The 20,297-nt window shown below is 43.8% G+C and overlaps 1 protein-coding gene across 3 annotated transcripts in view; it reads right to left on the bottom strand.

Annotated features, from left to right (window-relative positions):
• Positions 1-14,622, bottom strand: part of GCNT1 (glucosaminyl (N-acetyl) transferase 1) — a 45,963-nt gene extending 31,341 nt beyond the window's left edge. For all 3 annotated transcript variants that reach the window (XM_005210036.5, XM_005210035.5, NM_177510.3), the window contains exons 1-2: positions 14,533-14,622; positions 13,567-13,689 (exon numbers count right to left, since the gene is read on the bottom strand). The gene's annotated coding sequence lies outside the window, so the exon portion shown is untranslated. The remainder of the gene's footprint in view (positions 1-13,566; positions 13,690-14,532) is intronic.
• Positions 14,623-20,297: the final 5,675 nt, after the last annotated feature.

The following is a 20,297-nucleotide window of genomic DNA, read 5'->3' as shown; positions in this document are numbered from 1 at the left end:
CGAAGGACGCTGAGCCCTGCTCTAGTCATTCCGGAAGCTGACTAGTCAATGCACAGCAGACGCCTGAGGATTCTTCAGCCTTGCTCCAGCCACACTCCGGCAGCTGACTGGTCGACGCATGGCGGAAGCTTGAGGATCCAGCTATCGAATTATTAATGGATTTTCATTGTCAACCCTGGCCTCTATCCCTGAACAGTATTACTGCTGCTCTTCATTACAGGACCAACTAGACTCCCTGGCTGAGGTGGTTTTACAGAATAGGAGAGGGCTAGACCTACTGACAGGTGGAGAGAGAGGACTCTGCCTCTTCTTGAATGAAAAGTGCTGCTCTTATGTAAACCAATCAGAAATAGTCAGGGACATGGCCCAACAGCTAAGGGAACAAATCATAAAAAGGAGAGAGAAACTAGCTAATTCCTGGGGTAATTGGAACAATATCTGGAGCTGGGCATCGTGGCTTCTCCCTTTAACAGGTCCTCTCTTCATGCTCTTTGCAGTGCTCTTGTTTGGCCCTTGTAGTCTCAATACGATAACCCAGTTCATAACCTCTCATATTAAATCCATAAAGTTACAAGTGCTAATAGCTCAATATAGCCCCCCAAATGATGGGGAGCTCTGAATGTCTTACCAAAACATGAGATGATGCTTTCTACAATGAGTGATAGGAGCATCAAGAAAGGGGAATGAAGAGGAAAAGTTAAAATTTTACATAACCTCCTGCTCCTTTTGCCTCTGTAACTCAGCTTGCTCCTTGCAAAGTCTGGATCATGTAGGTCTTAGAAAGTGGGGACTCACAATACTAGGCACTGGAGCTTACCTCACTCACCCTTGTCCTGCTCTTTGCAATTGTCCTGCCCCTGCAAACCCACAAACCTGCTTAATCATGCCTGTCCATGTATAAAAACTCTGTTCGGGGATCAGAGCTTGGAGTGTTAACTCCTCTGGGCCCGCTGGCATAATAAACCTGAGTTCTCCAGCGCTCCAAGTGGGGTGCTTGGTTTCTCGAGTACTGGTTTCTGCAAGGGGCACTAAAAGGCTCTGTCCTTGGAGGGCCCCACAGGACCCTGCTTCGTTTCATGAATACTCAAAGGCACTCATTTTGATTTGTGCATGTGTTTGAAAATCTTGGCTTTTTGTTTTTCGTTTGGCCAGGCTGTGCAATGTGCCCCATCTTAGTTCCCCCACTGGGGCTAGAACCTGTGCCCTCTGCGATCAGAACTTGGAACCTTAACAATCTTAACCAGATGAGATCAGGGTGCTCCGTCTATGTGGATGGATTGGGATAGTCTAGAGGCATGTCCTATGCTTATACCAAAAGGACACATAAGCCTGACAAGTCAAGTAGCCTGGGATGGTGCCTAGGGCGCATTCCTGAGTCCAGCTGCTGATTCCACAAAATTCATGATTCCTTGACTCCAACACGTTTGTCAGCTGAATCTAACAGTCAGCTGACTCCTGCTGGAATGTTTGATTCCCTGTGCCTCAAGTCAAAGATTCCTGGGAGGGGCAATCAGAGCCCCAACACAGGACACAGCTGACCTGAGACTGGCTTTTTAACCTTTACCTGCCTGAAGAACTGCAGCCCTCCACCAATCTCCGCTTGCCAAAACTACCCAAACTGGCTGTGTGGGTTCATGGACAACAGCACTGACATGGTTAGTGAATAAAAGGATGGACAGCCACATGACTGAAAGCATTTACCTGCCCCAGAGCAAAGAACTGATGACAAGATTTCTGGAAATTCCATGGCTTTTTGTGTTTGTATCTTAAAGTGTTCAAACTGGTTTGTTGAAAGGAAGTTTATGTACACATTTCAAGAGAAGACAGTATTCAATACTTTCCAGAGTGTGAACATTTATTTCAACTCTTATAACAATTTCATTTTCCACTGAATGAACTACAGGAGCATGGGGAAGAGGCAGTTTTAGATTAAAGTTTAAAAGGAAGCAAGTTTCCAGACTACTGTGGGGCAGGGGGTAGGGGAGACAGCAGTTTGGCTCAAAGCTTTTAATGATAAGCTTGCAAAAATTTTTACTATGAACAGCTAAGAGTAAAAGCTTTCAGTAAGTACATTCAATATATGCATATTTCTTTCAAAATTACAAGTACTACTGTACATATGTATCTTTAAATGATGTGCATTACAAAATAAAAAGATGAAACAGAGTTAATTCAGTTCAGTTCAGCTTAATTAAGGCAAAAAACTTCTTGCTCACTACAAATTTGTAACTAATATTTGTAATGGAGCAATAAATTAAATATGGCTCATTATCTTTGAAAACCCCAGTTAATTACTTTGCCATCAAGTGCTTGAATGACTGCTTCCAAGCTCAATGGCCTGTAACATTTTGCTTTAATGGCCGTCTAGGGTGACAAGGATACACTGGAAAAACAGAAGAACACTCTTAGCTCTCCTTCCTAAATCTTGATACTTACTTCTCTGTCTATCCACCAGTTACACAAAGCTCCTTGATGAGATTCAGCTGGTAAGTTTCAATCAATTGTTCTTGCAAATTAGCCAGGCATCACATTTTTATAAATTCAACAAATAGATTCAAAATTTACTGACACTCTTCACCTAAAACACTTTAACAGGTAGACAATTTTGCTTCCAAGCTTTTTCTTTGTGGAGGGGGAGAGTTTTGGTTTTCTAAAAACTTTTTATTTTATATTATAGCCAATTAACAACACTGTGATAGTTTCAGGTGGACAGCAAACGGACTCAGTCATACGTGCCATTTTCCTCCAAACTCCAAAGTTTCAATGACTCATAAATCTACCATATTTCTTGGCAACATGTTCACATTCAATGCAAACATTTCCAAATGGTTATTTCCAAATGCCTCTGTAGCCTAAATTACTTTTGAAATGTGGTCACTCTCCCTCTCCTTGTGTGAACTTCACATTTATCTTGGATTGTTCCTGCTCTACAAAGTAACAACAACTACTGATGCATGAGGGGTGTGTGTGTGTGCGCGCGCACGTGCTCAGTCACATCCCATTCTTTTGTGACTCTACGGACTGTAGCCCACTAGGCTCCTCTGTCCATGGGATTCTCCAGGCAGGAATACTGGAGTGGGTTGCCATTTCCTTGTCCTGGGGATCTTTCCGACCCAGGGAGAGAGTCTCCTGCGGCTCCTGCACTGGAAGGCAGATTCTTTACCACCTGGGTGGTCACCTGGGTCACCTGGGAAGACAATTGCAACTACCGACAGGCACAGCCAAACTGGGAAAGGGCATTTGCAAACCTTGTCTTTTGCTAAAGAAAAATGCAGACACCGGTAAACTCAATTACTCTTAGATGTGTGCCTGCAAGAGAACCAGGGAAGATAAGCAGTGGAAAGATGCCCTGCCCACAGCATTACAATGGATGATAAAGCATCTGCCATCTGAAGCTGCGATGCTTTTAGCACACATATCCAAGAAGGTGACTGCTCAACTTCAGCCCCCTGGCTGAAGGGAGATGGATGAGAGAGAATGAATCTCAGGAAACCTGGAACCCACTCACAGGTAAGTCTCCATTCACTGTTTGAGAGGTGCCATGATTTAAAGCCTTTGTGTTCATAAAACCTCATAACTCCATGATACTGTCACTGGCAAACTGCAACACTTCCCAATACACTTAGGGGTCAGGTGAGGATTCCTCACCTCTTCCTCCTGAGAAAATCACACTCCCCATACAAGACACCAAATCTAGAAGGCACCACACAACAGAGACTGGAGATGACATAGCTTGACTTCTTTCTTAAATGTTTACAAAATTATAAATAGAAGGTTTCATATGTTCCTTCAACATCCCATAGAATTGTCATTCACCTCCTTCTTTGGGCGCTAACCTATTTCATTCATAAGGGTCCGGACCTAACTGTTCATACACAACAGGCAAATTCCAGGCAATGGGCTGGAGCTCAATGGGGCAAATGGCTTTAACTGGTCTGGTATCCCAGTGAGCGGCTCTCAGCCTTGGCTGTACACACATTAGAACCACTGGGAGCTTTCAACAAATACCAATTCCCTAACCCAAGAGATTCGATGGAATTAGTCAGGAGTTTGACTTGAGTGCCAGGAATTTTTAAAGCTGCCAGGTGTTCCTACTGTACAGTCAACACTGAGAACCTGGACACGAACCTGCAAACTGACAAAGGAGCTAGGGAATACCCTTCCCCTCCAGAAGCTTTCCCGGCACCCACCCAGGGGCCTTGATGTTCAGCAAAAGCAAGCTCTCAGGTGATGCCTTCAGTCATCAAGTATAAGGTCAAAGGTGGTTTCAAGAAAAGATAGTGAGAGGCTATTTCAGGTGTATAGGGTTGAGCTATTTTTACAACACTTCTGACACCAAACGTGGGTTTTTTTTTCCCTCCAGATACAAGCCAATTCTGACACCAACTGGGTACCCAAATATTCAGTTCAATTCTGTCATAAACTAGCTGGAGTTAGCCCAGATCCCACATATTAAGGGCTTAGTCCCACAAGAATGCCTTCTGCAGGCATCAGCTGCAAACGGGGTGCCCAGGCAAATTATAAATTTGGGGGTTCTGTGAATTCAGGGCCTCTCATGAATCCCAAGGTGTGAAAATTTGCTTGCACAGCTCAGATTCCAGACAACATTCTACTTACTACTACAGTTTATTAGAAAGAATATGACTTACAAACAGTCAAATGGAAGAGATACAGAGGGTAAGGTATGGAAGGGGTGCCAAGCTTCCTGGCTTCTTCTCTGCACAGGCTGCCTCTATTAGCACCTTGATGTGCCCATCAACCCAGAAGGTCTCCCAACAGCTTCTTCAAGTGCCTGTGTAACTCAGTCCCTAGCACCTCTTTCCCTTCCAAGAGGTCAGCCTGTGGGGCTGAAAAGTCCCAGCCTTCTAATTACTTGGTCTTTCTGGTGACCGTTGATTATACAGTGGAAGTGACAACTAGATCAAGGGACTAGATCTGATAGACAGAGTGCCTGAAAACTATAGTCGGAGGTTCACAACATTGTACAGGAGGCAGTGATCAAGACCATCCCCAAGAGAAAGAAATGCAAAAAGGCAAAATGGTTGTTTGAGGAGGCCTTACAAATAACTGAGAAAAGAAGTGAAAGGCAAAAGAGAAAAGGAAAGATCTACCCATTTGAATGGAGAGTTTCAAAGAATAGCAAGGAGAGATAAGAAAGCCTTCCTCAGTGATCAAAGGAAGAAACAGAGGAAAACAACAGAATGGGAAAGACTAGAGATCTCGTCAAGAAAATTAGAGATACCAAGGGAACATTTCATGCAAAGATGGGCTCAATAAAGGACAGAAACGGTAGGGACCTAACAGAAGCAGAAGATATTAAGAAGTGGCAAGAATACACAAAAGAACTATACAAAAAAGATCTTCATGACCCAGAATACCACGATGGTGTGATCACTCATCTAGAGCCAGACATCCTGAAATGCGAAGTCCAGTGGGCCTTAGAAAGCATCACTATGAACAAAGCTAGTGGAGGTGATGGAATTCCAGTTGAGCTATTTCAAATCCTAAAAGATGATGTTGTGAAAGTTCTGCACTCAAAATGCCAGCAAATTAGGAAAACTCAGCAGTGGCCACAGGACTGGAAAAGGTCAGTTTTCATTCCAGTCCCAAAGAAGGGCAGTGCCAAAGAATGCTCAAACTACTGCACAATTGCACTCATGTCACATGCTAGCAAAGTAATGTTCAAAATTCTCCAAGTCAGGTTTCAACAATACATGAACTGTGAACTCCCAGATGTTCCAGCTGGTTTTAGAAAAGGCAGAAGAAACAGAGATCAAATTGCCAACATCTACTGGATCACAGAAAAAGCAAGAGAATTCCAGAAAAACATCTACTTCTGCTTTATTGATTATGCTAAAGCCTTTGACTGTGTGGAACACAACTGTGGAAAATTCTTAAAGAGATGGGAATACCAGACCACCTTACCTGTTTCCTCCAAAACCTGTATGCAGATAAAGAAGCAACAGTTAGAACCAGACATGGAACAATGGACTGGTTCCTAATAGGAAAAGGAGTACGTCAAGGCTGTATATTGTCACCCTGCTTATTTAACTTATATGCAGAGTACATCATAAGAAATGCCAGGCTGGATGAAGCACAAGCTGGAATTAAGATTGCCAGGAGAAATTTATCAATAACCTCAGATATGCAGATAATACCACACTTATGGCAGAAAGTGAAAAGGAACTAAAGAGCATTTTGATGAAGATGAAAGAGGAAAGTAAAAAAGCTGGCTTAAAACTCAACATTCAAAAAACTAAGATCATGGCATCCAGTCCCATCATCTCATGGCAAACAGATGAGGAAACAATGGAAACAATGACTGACTTTATTTTTGGGGGCTCCAAAATCACTGCAGATGGTGACCGCAGCCATGAAATTAAAAGACACTTGCTCCTTGGAAGAAAAACAATGACCAATCTAGACAGCGTATTAAAGAGACATTACTTTGGCAACAAAGGTCCACCTAGTCAAAGTTACGGTTTTTCCAGTAGTCATGTATGGATGTGAGAGTTGGACTATAAAGAAAGCTGAGCACCAAAGAATTGATGCTTTTGAACTGTGGTGCTGGAGAAGACTCTTGAGAGTCCCTTGGACTGCAAGGAGATCCAACCAGTCTATCCTAAAGGAAATCAGTCCTGGGTATTCATTGGAAGGACTGATGCTGAAGCTGAAACTCCAATACTTTGGCCACCTGATGTGAAGAATGGACTCAGTGGAAAAGACCCTGATGCTGGGTAAGACAGAGGATGAGATGGTTGGGTGGCATCAGCCACTCAATGGACATGAGCAAGCTCCGGAAACTGGCAATGGACAGGGAAGCCTGGCATGCTGCAGCCCATGGGGTCACAAAGAGTTGGACACAACTGAGCGACTGAACTAACTCTGGTGATCAGTCCCATCCTGAGGCTACCTAGGATCCCTCCCCACCCTCACCTAAGTCACACGTTAGCATAAAATCAGGAGTGGAATAGTGCCCCACTGTGAATAACAAAAGATGTTTTTACCACCCCTATCTCTCTGGACATGCCAAGGGTTCTAGAAGCTGTGGCAGGAACCAGAGACAAACATCGAATATATTGCTTATTATATCACAAGGGCCAACACTAATGCCAATCAACATCATTCCTGATACTTTCCAGGAAGCCTACCACAATGTCTGGCACTAGAAAATGCTCAGTAAATACTGCGCTGATGAAATATCTGACTTTATACACAAACACACCCACCTTGGCAAATGGTTCTGCCACCTCCTTCAGAGAAAAAGTCCTCACAATTCTGATCCCCAAATCTGAGACTACTTCATCCATCTTCTCCCTCCCACTTTCTATCAAAGCCCAATTTCCCCACCTGGGTTCTCAAAACCATCTTCTTTCACCTTCTCTGAAGCCTGGCCCTAGCATTTCTTTCTCATTCACATATCTTTAGCCTCTCCCTCTGTACCAGAAACTTTCCATCAGCATTAGAATGTGTTCAAGTCTCTTCAATCTCAATTTGAAAAAACAAACAAGAGCAGGCCACAGACCCCCCAATTCCTGCCTACCTTGTAGATAGGCCTGGCTTCTCAGTCTTAACCAGCTTCTCCTCTTCCTCTGAGCACAATGATCAAACTCTCCAAGGCCAGCCCCCTCTCCTTCTCATTCTACACCCCTCTTTGGGTGATCTTTTTAAAGCACCTCTTCCTCTTAGGAACTGAGCTAGCGGTGTTCTGGAGATCTTTTTCATATAGTGTGTGCTGTGCTTAGTCACTCAGTCGTGGCTGACTCTTTGTGACCCCATGGACTGTAGCCCAGCAGGTTCTTCTGTCCACGGGATTCTCCAGGCAAGAATACTGGAGTGGGTTGCCATGCCCTCCACCAGGGGATCTTCTCAACGGAGGGATCGAACCCTGGTCTCCCGTACTGCAGGCAAATTCTTTACTGCCTGAGCCACCAGGGATATTCAAGGACTATTTATTTGCAACGGCCTCAAAATATGTATTTCTATCCCAGATCTCTTTCAGGAGTTCCCTCTGCCTACTCCCCGACTCCATCTGGAATGCCTCAAAAGCAAACAGATTCAAGTGGAATTACTTTCCCTCCCCCACCTGTGCCAAACCCACTCCTCCCCTAGTCCCCTTCAACCGAAAATGGTTTCACCATCCTATCCCACTCAGGTATTTATGCCCAACTTTTTTTTTTTTAATTTAAATTTATTTAATTGGAGGCTAATTACAATATTGTATTGGTTTTGCCATACATCAACATGAATCCGCCACGGGTGTACACATGCTCCCCATCCTGAACCCCCCTCCCTCCTCCCTCCCCATACCATCCCTCTGGGTCATCCCTTCATTTCTTATATGATATTATACATGTTTCAATGCCATTCTCCCAAATCATCCACCCTCTCCCTCTCCCACAGAGTCCAAAAGACTGTTCTATACATCTATGTCTCTCTTGCTGTCTTGCATACAGGGTTATTGTTACCATCTTTCTAAATTCAAAATATATGCATTAGTATACTGTACTGGGGAGAAGGCAATGGCACCCCACTCCAGTACTCTTGCCTGGAAAATCCCATGGATGGAGGAGCCTGGTAGGCTGCAGTCCATGGGGTCGCTAAGAGTCAGACACGACTGAGCGACTTCACTTTCACTTTTTCACTTTCATGCACTGGAGAAGAAAATGGCAACCCACTCCAGTGTTCTTGCCTGGAGAATCCCAGGGGCAGGAAAGCCTGGTGGGCTGACGTCTATGGGGTCACACCGAGTCGGACCGACTGAAGTGACTTAGCAGTAGCAGTATACTGTATTGGTGTTTTTCTTTCTGGCTTACTTCACTCTGTATAATAGGCTCCAGTTTCATCCACCTCATTAGAACTCATTCAAATGTATTCTTTTTAATGGCTGAGTAATAATACTCCATTGTGTATATGTACCACAGCTTTCTTATCCATTTGTCTGCTGATGGACATCTAGGTTGCTTCCATGTCCTGGCTATTATAAACAGTGCTGCGATGAACATTGGGGTACACGTGTCTCTTTCAATTCTGGTTTCCTCGGTGTGTATGCCCAGCAGTGGGATTGCCGAGTTGTATGGCAGTTCTATTTCCAGTTTTTTAAGGAATCTCCACACTGTTCTCCATAGTGGCTGTACTAGTTTGCATTCCCACCAACAGTGTAAGAGGTTCCCTTTTCTCCACACCCTTTCCAGCATTTATTGCTTGTAGACTTTTGGATCGCAGCCATTCTGACTGTATGCCCAACTTTTAAATCATTTTTGATAGCTTCTCTCCAACAACTATACCCAAACAGTAACTACCTTCTTACTGATTTCTAACTACAAACTCATTATCTCTCTCATGCTCTCCATCCGTCCTCCATCTACTCCCCTCTCTACCCCTGGGTGGCTGCAAAAAGCCTTTGCACTATCAGGCCACACCCCATTCTCCCCCTCCCCAGCGTGTGTGGACAGGCTGTGCTCACACAAAGTGACTGGCTCAGGGGACTGCCTCTGACCTGACCTGGTGGGACAAGCAGTACATCTTTTCTAATTGGTCCACCCAGAAGGGAGTCTTTTCCTGGTTTGCACAGATACCATATATGCCAATAGGGCCTACCCCTCCAAACACAGCAGTGAGGATGATCATTTTTAAAACCCAAATCTAATCATCTTATCTCTTATTTAAAAGTTTTCAGTGAGTTCCCTCTACCTTTTCATTAAAGTGCAAAGTCCAAAAGATGGCCCAAGAGGCCTCATCCCAAGCTACATTCCTTCTTTGGTCTCAACCATTTCAGCCTGAACACTAAACCCTAATTCACCTCACTTCTACTCATTTTTAAGGCCTCATTTTAAGTACTTCTTTTCAGAAACACCTATCCTGAGAAATCCCTTCCCCTAATCTGGGTTAGGTCTCCAGGTTAAATGGTCTCCAGACACTTGTGCTTCTCTGAAGTACCACTTATGACTGTAATTGCCTATATGACTATGTGCTTGTCTGTCCCCGTCCTTGAGACACTAGACTAAATGGTTCGTAAAGGTAGAGCACTTCTATCCCATTCACAGCTGTAGGCCAGAGCTGACAATGCCTAGAATCGAATAGGTGCTCAGTAAATAGTGGTTCAATGAGTAAACAGGTCATTCAAGTTCACAGGACCCTCCCAAACAATCTGGCTCCCTCTTTAGCAAAAGAAAAATTCATCATGGGAGGACGTTCTTAGTAAATTTACTGCACTGATTATCAAATAACACATAGACTCCTGATTGGAAATATTAGTACAATCAATGAATCAGAAATTCTGGGTGCTTAATGGTAGCAGGAGCAGTTCTCTGGATTTGTGTTTGTGATTATAATCCTCTTTTAAGCTACCAGAACCAGTTTCCTGTGTGCAATCACACAGGACCCTATGCTCTGCTTAATGCTCAGTTATCTGTTGCCATCTTAAAATTCATAATGTTTAAAGAAGGGGCCCCACAAACTCTGTAGCCAGCCTAGAGCCTTATAAATTAGTCTGATTTCTGCAAGGGGCCAATGAATAGCCAGTCCCCTAGCTAAGGATGCATCTTTTATAACCAAGGCAATGTTTTCAACCTCCATAAGGTCTATATTATACTTGCAGGATTATACACGAGGATTATACTTGCAGGACATTTTTTTCTTCTGGTAAGCAAAATCATATATTACTTATAATTCTCTTCCATAAAATTAGTATTTCTCAGACTATAGAAACACACAGTTTTCCTAGTTATTGATGTTAGGCAAAAAAATTTTAATTTCTTTTAAAACTAAATTCTACTTTAAGCATAATTTACACCAGGTCTCATTGTTAAATTTTTGCTTAGAATTTTGTTTGACATTCTTATATGAGAGACTGTTGATTTTTTCAAATCAACAACCATCATTCATTGATACCCCGTCACCTTAAAAGACAACTGAAAGACATCAAGCAATTAAAATGAGAAAAATGAAAACTGTTGTAGGATTCCTTTTTAGCTTCCACATTTTAAACTTTAGAAATTTGACACACACAAAAAAAAAAGAAAGAAATTTGACAGCCACATCAAACACTTAAAATTTCTTTGGAAGCAAAGTCTTACAAGATATACACGGCCATTCAGAAAGAACCCTGATTCAGTCATCTTTATTATAAAAATACTTAAAGTGTTAGATAGCTTCTCTAGTCATTAGAAGTTTAAAGTTAATTATGTTCAGTATACACTTTAGTTCATAAATGTCTAAAGCATTTTAAATATTCGCTCATTTTTTTTGTCAACTAGGTAACTATGCTCCCCAGGGGATATCTAACAACGTCTGGAGACATTTTTGGTTGTTATAACTAGACGGAGGCAGTTAGAACTGGGACCAGTGGCATCCAGTGGGTTGAGCCAGGAACACTGCTGCTACACAGCTCACAATGCACAGGACAATCCCAACAGGAAATCATCTGGCCCAAAATGTCAGAAGTGCCAATAGTGAAGGAACTCTGGTCTAAGCATACATGTATTTGCCACATATAGGCAACAAGGACATGTGACAACCTCAAGCCATGTCTCCTGTGTCAAAGCCAGTGTGTTTAAAAATACAGACAGACCCAGGAGAAACACCAGACTTATAAGAACAGTCATTTGGGAACTCCCTTTTTAAGACAGGGAGTAAGGTAGCTGACAGCCTGAACTAGAACTATAAACAAACAGTAACACAATTCCTTGGTTGGCCCATAAAAAGACTACTTTTGTCAGTGCAGGTGACCTAATCTACATGTCACAGAAAACAGAAATTGAGACTGAGATCACTTTCAATAGGATTAATTTGTTTCCTGCCACCTCATTTCAGAAAAATGTACAACATATATATTATAGGTCAGAATTTTTCATTCACTTGAGAATGTGATCACCAGGTGTAGCAGTTTATAAGAGATTTGAAAACACGATGAATAAACCAAATTTGATTTGATTTCTTGTGTTTTAAGAAAGGAAAAAAGCCAACATTTAAAATCACTTTTTACATTTTTTTTTTAAAATAAAGTTTGTTCAATTATTGGGTAGGGAAGCTCTGGTCACACTGGGCTAGAATTCCTGTACGATTAGAGGGAGAGAATGGCCGATACCTGCCCAGGTGTTGGCAGGTCACGTGGAACCAATTTCAGTCCATTTAGTTCTCCCCATGAATTACCTATTTAGTTCCTGTAGATCTGTAGTGTGTTTTTTTGTTTTTTTTTTTTCTGGCCAAACCAAACAACATGTGGAGATCTTTGTTTCCATATCAGGGATTGAACCAGTGGCCCCTGCAATGGAAGCTCACAGAGTCCTAACCACTGGGCCACCAGGGAAGTCCCTAAATTTCATTTTGTACATAGTTGATCCTGCTTGTGCTCAGTCACTAACTCGCCTCTGATTCGACAATTTGGACAGTAGCCCACCAGGAGATAGTTCATAATTCTCAAGAGAAACAGTTCTTTAGTGTTAAGCAACAAAATTGCAAATGGAAAAGAGCTAGAGAACTTTTCTGGTGGTCCAGTGGTTAGGAATCCACCTGCCAACGCAGGGGACACGGGTCGGCCTCCTGGTCCAGGAAGATCCCACATGCCTCAGAGCAACTGAGCCTGTGCGCCACAACTACTGAGCCCACGTGCCGCAACCACTGAAGCCACGCTCTCAGCAAGAGAAGCCACCAAAATGAGAAGCCCCTGCTGGTGCCAACTAGAGGAAGTCCCTGCAGCAACAAAGATCCACATGACCAAACAGTAATAAAGAAGAAGTAACTAGTGACTGGAAGCTGTCCTATAATTGAAATCCAGTACATGTTTAGGGTCAAGGCTGAGAAGTTCCTTTCCAACATCAGGCTGAAGGAAAGGCAGAGGCGCTGACTGGAACCTTCCAACCCTCACCATGAGATAGAAGGGGGAAAAAATCAACTTCTTTTATCTACCAATAAAACTCTGTAAAAGTAAATTCACTGTGTGTTGCTGCTGCTGCTAAGTTGCTTCAGTCGTGTCCAACTCTATGTGACCCCATAGATGGCAGCCCACCAGGCTCCCCTGTCCCTGGGATTCTCCAGGCAAGAACACTGGAGTGGGTTGCCATTTCCTTCTTTCTAAACATGGAACGGTGTTTGAGAACTCCAAAGTTTCCCTGAAGGACCATCTTGAAGGTCTGCTAAAAATCCGTGAAGGCTTAATGATTAAGCCACAGCAGAAAGCCATTTTCCTTAATCCGGGGCAGTGGGGTTGGAACTGCCTGGGTTCCTAGCAGATAATTTACGCTGATCTTTAAAAACCATTCAGCCCTCTTCCTCCCTTCTGTAAAACAAATCCGCCCTTCAGAACAGCTCTAAAAGGGGGGCAGGATGCCCAGAGAAGCTTACAAGTAAGTGTCCGGCCAGATGCTCACCTAGCCCTCACCAAATGCAGACCACAAAAACCTGTGGCCTTGTTCTCATCTCCAGGCACCAAGCTTTCTCTGAACACTGTATATCCCCTCAATTTGCCTCCTGTCCTACTACTTGTAAAATGAAGACTCTCTTCCCCCTAGAAAGAAATAACAAAGCCAACGAGTGTGCAGGATGCCAGGTGACTATAAGACTCACCTCCAACCGGGCAGCCCGCAAGGCCCAGCCTCGATGCACGGGCGACCTATCATCCACCGAGAAAGATGAGAAGTGGGTAGCAGGCTGGGGTGCCTGTGTTTTGCTCGGTATCCAGAAACAGAGCTGCAAGGCAGGGAGGGAAAGAGCTGTGAGGGAGAGCTTCTTCCACCTCAAAAAGCTAATCAACAAAAATTGGAAACATTTGAATCAGAAATTGGGCGCTAGCAACACAAAACCAAAAAGAAACCTAGGAAGGGAATATAATGCGTTCAAGAACAATCACCTGTTTCACCACAGAGCCAGCAGCAGCAGCACGCGTTTTCTAGACGTGGCGTGAAGCATGCAGAGCAAACAGGAAGGTGAGGAAACGCGTGAGGGCTTTGGAGCCCCTAGAGTAGCGTCTCTTTTCCAGTGGTTAGCCCCTAGGATGAGTCATTTAACATCCCGGCGCAGCCTTCTATCTTTATCAGTAAAATGGGGGTAATAAATACCTCTCCGCAGGGCCACGATTAGGCTTATTCGAAGTTAAAGCCTCTGGACCCCAAAGCACAACAGTGAGTAACTGTTCGCGCCCGGCCTCTCCACGCCCGCAGCCGCCAACTCCCGATTCCTGAACTACTACTCGCTACGTGAACCAGGGGGAAAGACAGCAGAAACAAGTGGCTTCCAGGTGATACTGGGCACCAAAGTCCTAGCCCCAGGCTCCCCGAACCGGACGGAAGAGTTGGGTCGAGGCAGGGCGCTCTGCACCACCCCCGGTCCCGGACGCACAAGCTGGAAGCGGATTCCCACCGCGCATCCTCTTTCTCCTGCCCCGGCTCCGCGTCCTCTTTCCCGGAGGAGCTGAACCCACTCGCTGCAGCCGGGCCCTGGTTAAGTGGCGGCTTCCTCTTTCCCGCCTATCCTTCCCATTTCCTCCCCTCCAGCCAGGCAGCCAAGCCGGAGACCTGGTGGGGCGTTGGTTACCTGCAGCGAGCGCCTGGCCCGGAAGACGCTGGAGGGTGCTGGGCAGCACGGGGACGCTCTCGCCCGGCGCTGCTCCGCGCTAGGCTGACTGAGCTCTTGGCGCCGGAGGACCGCGCGGCCGGGCCTCGGGCCGCCCACCCTCGCGCCCGTGCGCCACGCCCCTGGGCCCGCCCCGCTAGGCCCCGCCCAGCGCATCCCTGCTTCGCAGACCTCTGCTGCCGTGGGCCTTCTGGCCCAAGTCAGCGCGCCCTCTGGGCATTTCGTTGTCTGGTGGAAGTGCTTGACTCTGCGTGCTTCCTTTTTCTCCTTCCTTAGGTTGACTTGGGTTCTTAGATGGGAGAACCGCTTAGGGACTGAGCACTTGAGTGGGGTCTTCAGAATTTTATACCCCCTTCCTGGGAGGCAGGAACCGCGGGAAGCGCTGTCTTTTCTGATTTTAAAAATAGAGTTTACAACCAAAGGAAAAAAAAAATTCCGGAGGTCTTTATATTGTGTTAAAATTAGGTGTGACCATTGGGTTTGTTTGTTTTCCGTGATGAGAGACGTCTACAGGGTTCTGTGGGTCTCCTGAACACAAGGCCTTTCTGTGTCCCCCAGTTCTTTGATTATAGGAAACAGCCTCCATTCAGCTTCCATGACCTTCCCTGAGTTCCACTGAGCAGATTCAAGCAGTTATTAAGACCAAGGATAAACAATCAAGAGCAGCCCTGGGGCAAGGTCCCTTTTCCTCATCAACAAATACACACACGATATCTTTGAACCGTTCCACAAATACTGAAACACAGTATGTTGCCCAGGAGCATTTAGACCCCAGTGCCGTTAGACCTGAAGGTTGATGATGCTGACTTATCTCACCACCAACCCATCAGAAAAATGCTTGCGAGCTAATCACACCATCTTTGAATAGTTAATGCAAAACTTCTCACTATCCTCCCCAAGTTGGGACATACAGTTTTGAGGGCAGTTAATACACTGTGTCCCTTTTTGCCTGGAAAAGTAATAAAGCGATCCTTTTCTACTTCACCCAAAACTCTGTCTCCAAGATTCAATTAGGCAACAGTGTACAGAGAAGCTGAACTTTTGGCATCATGAGGTTTACTTACTAAAAAATTTAGTATTTTAAAAACTCATTACATTCGTGTGTGAGTGTGTGTGCACGCGTGCCAAGTCATGTCTGACTCTTTGGGATTTTAACTCCTGGAGTGCAGGTTATTTATCTTCCTATCACTAATTCACCCAACACATATGCATTGAAATAAATGAAGGAACTAACTGAATACAGTCATTTCCCTACCCACCGGTTCCTGTTGGGGCTGTGGGGTAAAGCTGAGGTGCTGTGAGTGGGTGGGTTTCCCTGTAACAGGAAGTTTGCCTAGTGTTCATCATTCTAATCAAAGGGGGTCACTGCTCAGGGGAGACGCATGAACACAAAGAGAAGGGCTGGTACCCACTGACTCTCTGAGGCTCACCTTCTTGGGCTTTGGACTTGATGGGGTTAGATGCCCTCGGGACAGGGGTGTTTGTATAGATATATCCACACAGAGCAGAAGGTGACAGTTCCAGGTAAGTGGAACATATATTAGCCACTCGGCAGCGCACACAGGTTTCAAGCCAACTCACCTGTCTCTTTTATGGAGACCTGACCTTTTCTCTTCTAGACAATGGAACATTCTGAGAGGACTGCTATGGACTCTCCTCCTCCCCACCCCTGTGCCAGAGCATTGCTAGGCGAAGCAGCAACAAGCAGGCCAGCCATCCTGACAATGGGGGAGTCACTAGTGAGATATTCCTGGGGGGATATAGATCTTGCCTGAGGATATTCCTCCTCCTCCAATAATCTTGGAACATCTTGCTTTAATTTTATTTAGGAATCTTCTTAAAATGCATTATGTGCAAGACCTAGAACAAGGAAAGGGAGCTCCTTGTTCATGAACCTCTAAGCCATGGTTTATATTTTTATCATGGAAACAAAAATCAGAACCCAAAATATCTTCTGCAGATATACACAGCATGTACATATTGGTCAGAGTTAGAGAAAAAGTAATTGCAACTTTTTTTCAATCTATTGCCAATCCAGATGACGTTTTTCACTAAAAGACAAAGTGGTATTTTAAAATTCCTTAAGTCAAGCCATTGTGAAAGCAATTATACTAAAACTCTAATACTGCATTATGAAATTAAATTCATAAATTTTATTAATTCAGTGTTTGAAACTAAGCCTGTCACTTCCACTAGATTAAACATGTTTCCTCCACCCTCACTTGACCAGTTTTTTTCTTACTGTGCTTTCAGCAAGACTATTTTCAGTTTTTTGGGTTTTTTTTTAATTATCAATACTTAGTATTCCTATTTAGGGAAGCAGAATATGCCATCCCAAAACACGTCCCTTTGTCATAAGAGTCATTTTAAACTGGTTATTTTTAAGAAACTTCAAACACAAGAAAAGCTCTAAAACCAAGTTAAAGTTACTCTTGTGTGAAGATATTTTTATATATAAGAGAAATCATATGTGACACCTTTGTAAAGGTGTCTCTCTCCCTGTACTAGGAAGAGGTAGTGTGGAAGTGTTAGTCGCTCAGTCGTGCCCAACTCTTTGCAACCCCATGGACTGTAGCCCCGCAGGTTCCTCTGTCAATGGGCTTCTCCAGGCCAGAATACTGGAGTGGATTGCCATTCCCGTCTCCAGGAGAACTTCCCAACCCAGGGACCGAACCCAGGTTTCCCGTGTTGCAGGAGGATTCTTTACCCTCTGAGCCACCAAGGAAGCCCTACTAGGAAGAGAGAGAATGACAAACCTCTAAAAATTCTTATCAAAGCATCACAACACTCCTTTTGTTCACTGTGCTTTTTTTTTTTGATGACTATCTAAAGTGACTATGCCCTACCCCGCCCACATCTTCTTTCATCTTTAGCTGAAGATGGTATTTAAGGTGAGGGCTTAAACCATTTGGGAAAATTACTCAATTTTACCAGGCCTTTCCCAGTAAAGTGTAAGATACACAGCCAATTTTGAAGTCTTAATATGAAAAAAAAAATTTAGTATCTCATTTAAATGTATTAAAAATATTAATTATAGGTTGAAATGACAGTATTTTGGATATATTGTTTATAAAAGTATTTAAACATTTTTAATTAAAAGAGCGGAAGAGTGAATACAATTTGTTGCTAGTGTTACTGAACCAAACTTGAGTCTACTCACCTATTTTGCAGCAAAATCAATTTACTGACACCAGTTTTGGTGAAGGAATGCACAGCATTTATTCTCAGGGTGCCAAGCAAGGAAAACTGGCAGCCCATGATCAAAACTCTCAGACTCCCTGACAGCCTTCAGGGCGGGGCTTTTAAAGAAACCATTTTGGGTGAGGGTTGCAGCTCATGGACTTTTTTCTGACTGGTCAGTGGTGCTGTTTCCAGAATCTTTATCATCAACATTCTGGTTCCCACTAGTCTGGGGTCTACTGTTTCTGGTCAGCTTGTAGACAGCATCCTGGGTGGGTGGGGGTCTTAGAGGTTCTTGACGACAACTCAAAGATATGTATCAGATGGTTCTTTGTATCCCTTGAGGAGGAACTGGGACTTTGTTTTATTGTTGCATGCTGTAGTGTTGCACTATTGCTTTTTGCCTGCTTTCCCTCTGTTTCTGCATTCCCTCACTTTCCTAACTGATAACTGCTTGAGTCTGCTCTTTGGCATACAGGACTAAAGCCTTTTTCTACAAACGAGAAACAAGCAACATGGAAGGGTTTTTGTACCTGGGAAGGTCCCACAGGGTGGTGATCAGTTTCAATCCCCCCTTTGCTTGATACTCTTCGATCTTGAGGGGAACAGGGGCATGACAAGAAAGAGAATAAAGTTTTGAATAGAGAGGTTAGTCATAAATTTGACAAGGGAACTCATTTTTAGGGGGCTTGGTTTCACTAGCATTACAGTTGCAACTTTGAATATATATTGCCAAGCAACGCTAGTTCTGTTGCCTAACACAATTTGCATAGTTTGTTCAGTTATATTGTGAACACTGATGAATTGATCATCTGACTTAATGTGTAGTATTCTTTTGTTAGGAAAATTCATTTCAAGATCCAGATAGTGAATTTATAAATTAATTTTTAGAATATATCTTTGTCAGTTGGATGTGGCATATATCCTATGGATATAATCCACTTATTCTTAATTATCACAATAATTTATAATCCATCATAAATCTATACAAGTTCAGAAAGTATTTCTGGATCTCTTAGGGGTTATAGCAGTTATTTTTATAGAGAATTTAAGAATTTAAGGAATTAAACATATAATGGAGGATTGAAAAAGCAGAAAGGGAAACATGGGCAGTGACAAAGAGATGCCCATAACTGAGGGGAGCAGCCGCCACTGGTGGAGCTGGAGCGAGAAGTGTGGCGTTATCAGAAACTAAGAGCTGGAACAACGTTATGTGGCAGCCTGGATGGGAGGGGAGTCTGGGGAGGAATGGATACATGTGCGTGTATGGCTGAGTGCCTTTGCTGTTCACCTGAAACTGTCACAACGCTGTTAATCGGCTAGACTCCAGTACAAAACAAAACGTGAAACAAGAAGAAACTAAGAGCTGGGAGAATGCCCCTGAGGAGCAGCACTCAGACCTCTGAGGTTGGGGAGGGGAGGACCCAGCTGGGCACGCTACTTCTGAAGGCAAGTGTTGAGGCTGGAAGAGAGGGTAGATTAAAAATTGGAAAATTGGAACCAACTGCCGCAGCCGGGTAAAAGAGCCGCTGCTTGGTGACACTGGTGGGAATGATTACCTGAATTGTTTTTCCTCACTGACCAAATATCAAGGAGCAAATCCCTTCTCCCTCCACCAGTTCTCTGCTCTGCTCGAGCGCCCCCTATTGGCAAAACCTTGCAGGAAAAGTCGTTGGCTTTGTCACACCCACAGCATCCCAGAAGAGTACAGAAGAGTGGGCTTGAGTCACAAGATAACACCTTAATAACCAGCATGAGGAGTAAACTCATAATTACAATTTTCAACTATCCTAATGTTATAGATTCAGGGTAGGTAGGTAGGTTTAGTCACTCAGTCATGTCCAACTCTTGCAACCCCATGGACTGTAGCCCACCAGGCTCCTCTGTCCCTTGGATTTCCCAGGCAAGAACACTGGAGTGAATTGCCATTTCCTTCTCCAGGGGATCTTCCTGAGCCAGGGATCAAACCCAAGTCTCCTGACTGAGCCACATCTTAATAACCAGCACGAGGAGTAAACTCATAATTACAAGCTATAACTATTCTAATATTATAGATGCAGGGAAGTGCTTATAAACAGAGCTGTTACAGTGATGACACTTCTGATACATTTTTTAAAATATAATAAAACTGATTAAAAGCACAACTCAAATAAGGAGACAGTATTAAACTTAACTCAAACCCTGTGCTCTCGAAAGACAGTGGAGGTTTAAAAGAAAAAACAAACCATCATCCCCACACCATTTTGTGTTCCAGGAAACAGCTTACTGCAAAGAACCACCACCTTTCCTCAAGTAACTTAGATAAAACTCACCCAGAACTCCCTATGATAAGACCAGACACAGAATCCTCCAAATTCCCTTCTTTGTTTCGTAAAATCAGTAGCTGAACTGTTTTTCCTACTTACCTATCTGGACAAAATGCCTGCCCACTTGACTTTAGTTAGGCATTCTTCTTTTCCCAGTTTTTCTTTCATTTACCCTCTACTAAGCTAACATTGAGAGGCAGGAAAAAACCCTAATTGCCCCTACCAAGAAGCCCCTTCCTG

Source organism: Bos taurus, chromosome 8 (genome assembly GCF_002263795.3).
Source record: "Bos taurus isolate L1 Dominette 01449 registration number 42190680 breed Hereford chromosome 8, ARS-UCD2.0, whole genome shotgun sequence".
Classification (NCBI taxonomy): Eukaryota; Metazoa; Chordata; class Mammalia; order Artiodactyla; family Bovidae; genus Bos; species Bos taurus.
The sequence above is the reverse complement of the archived record's forward strand: the minus strand, read 5'-3'. Positions and strand labels throughout refer to the sequence as shown.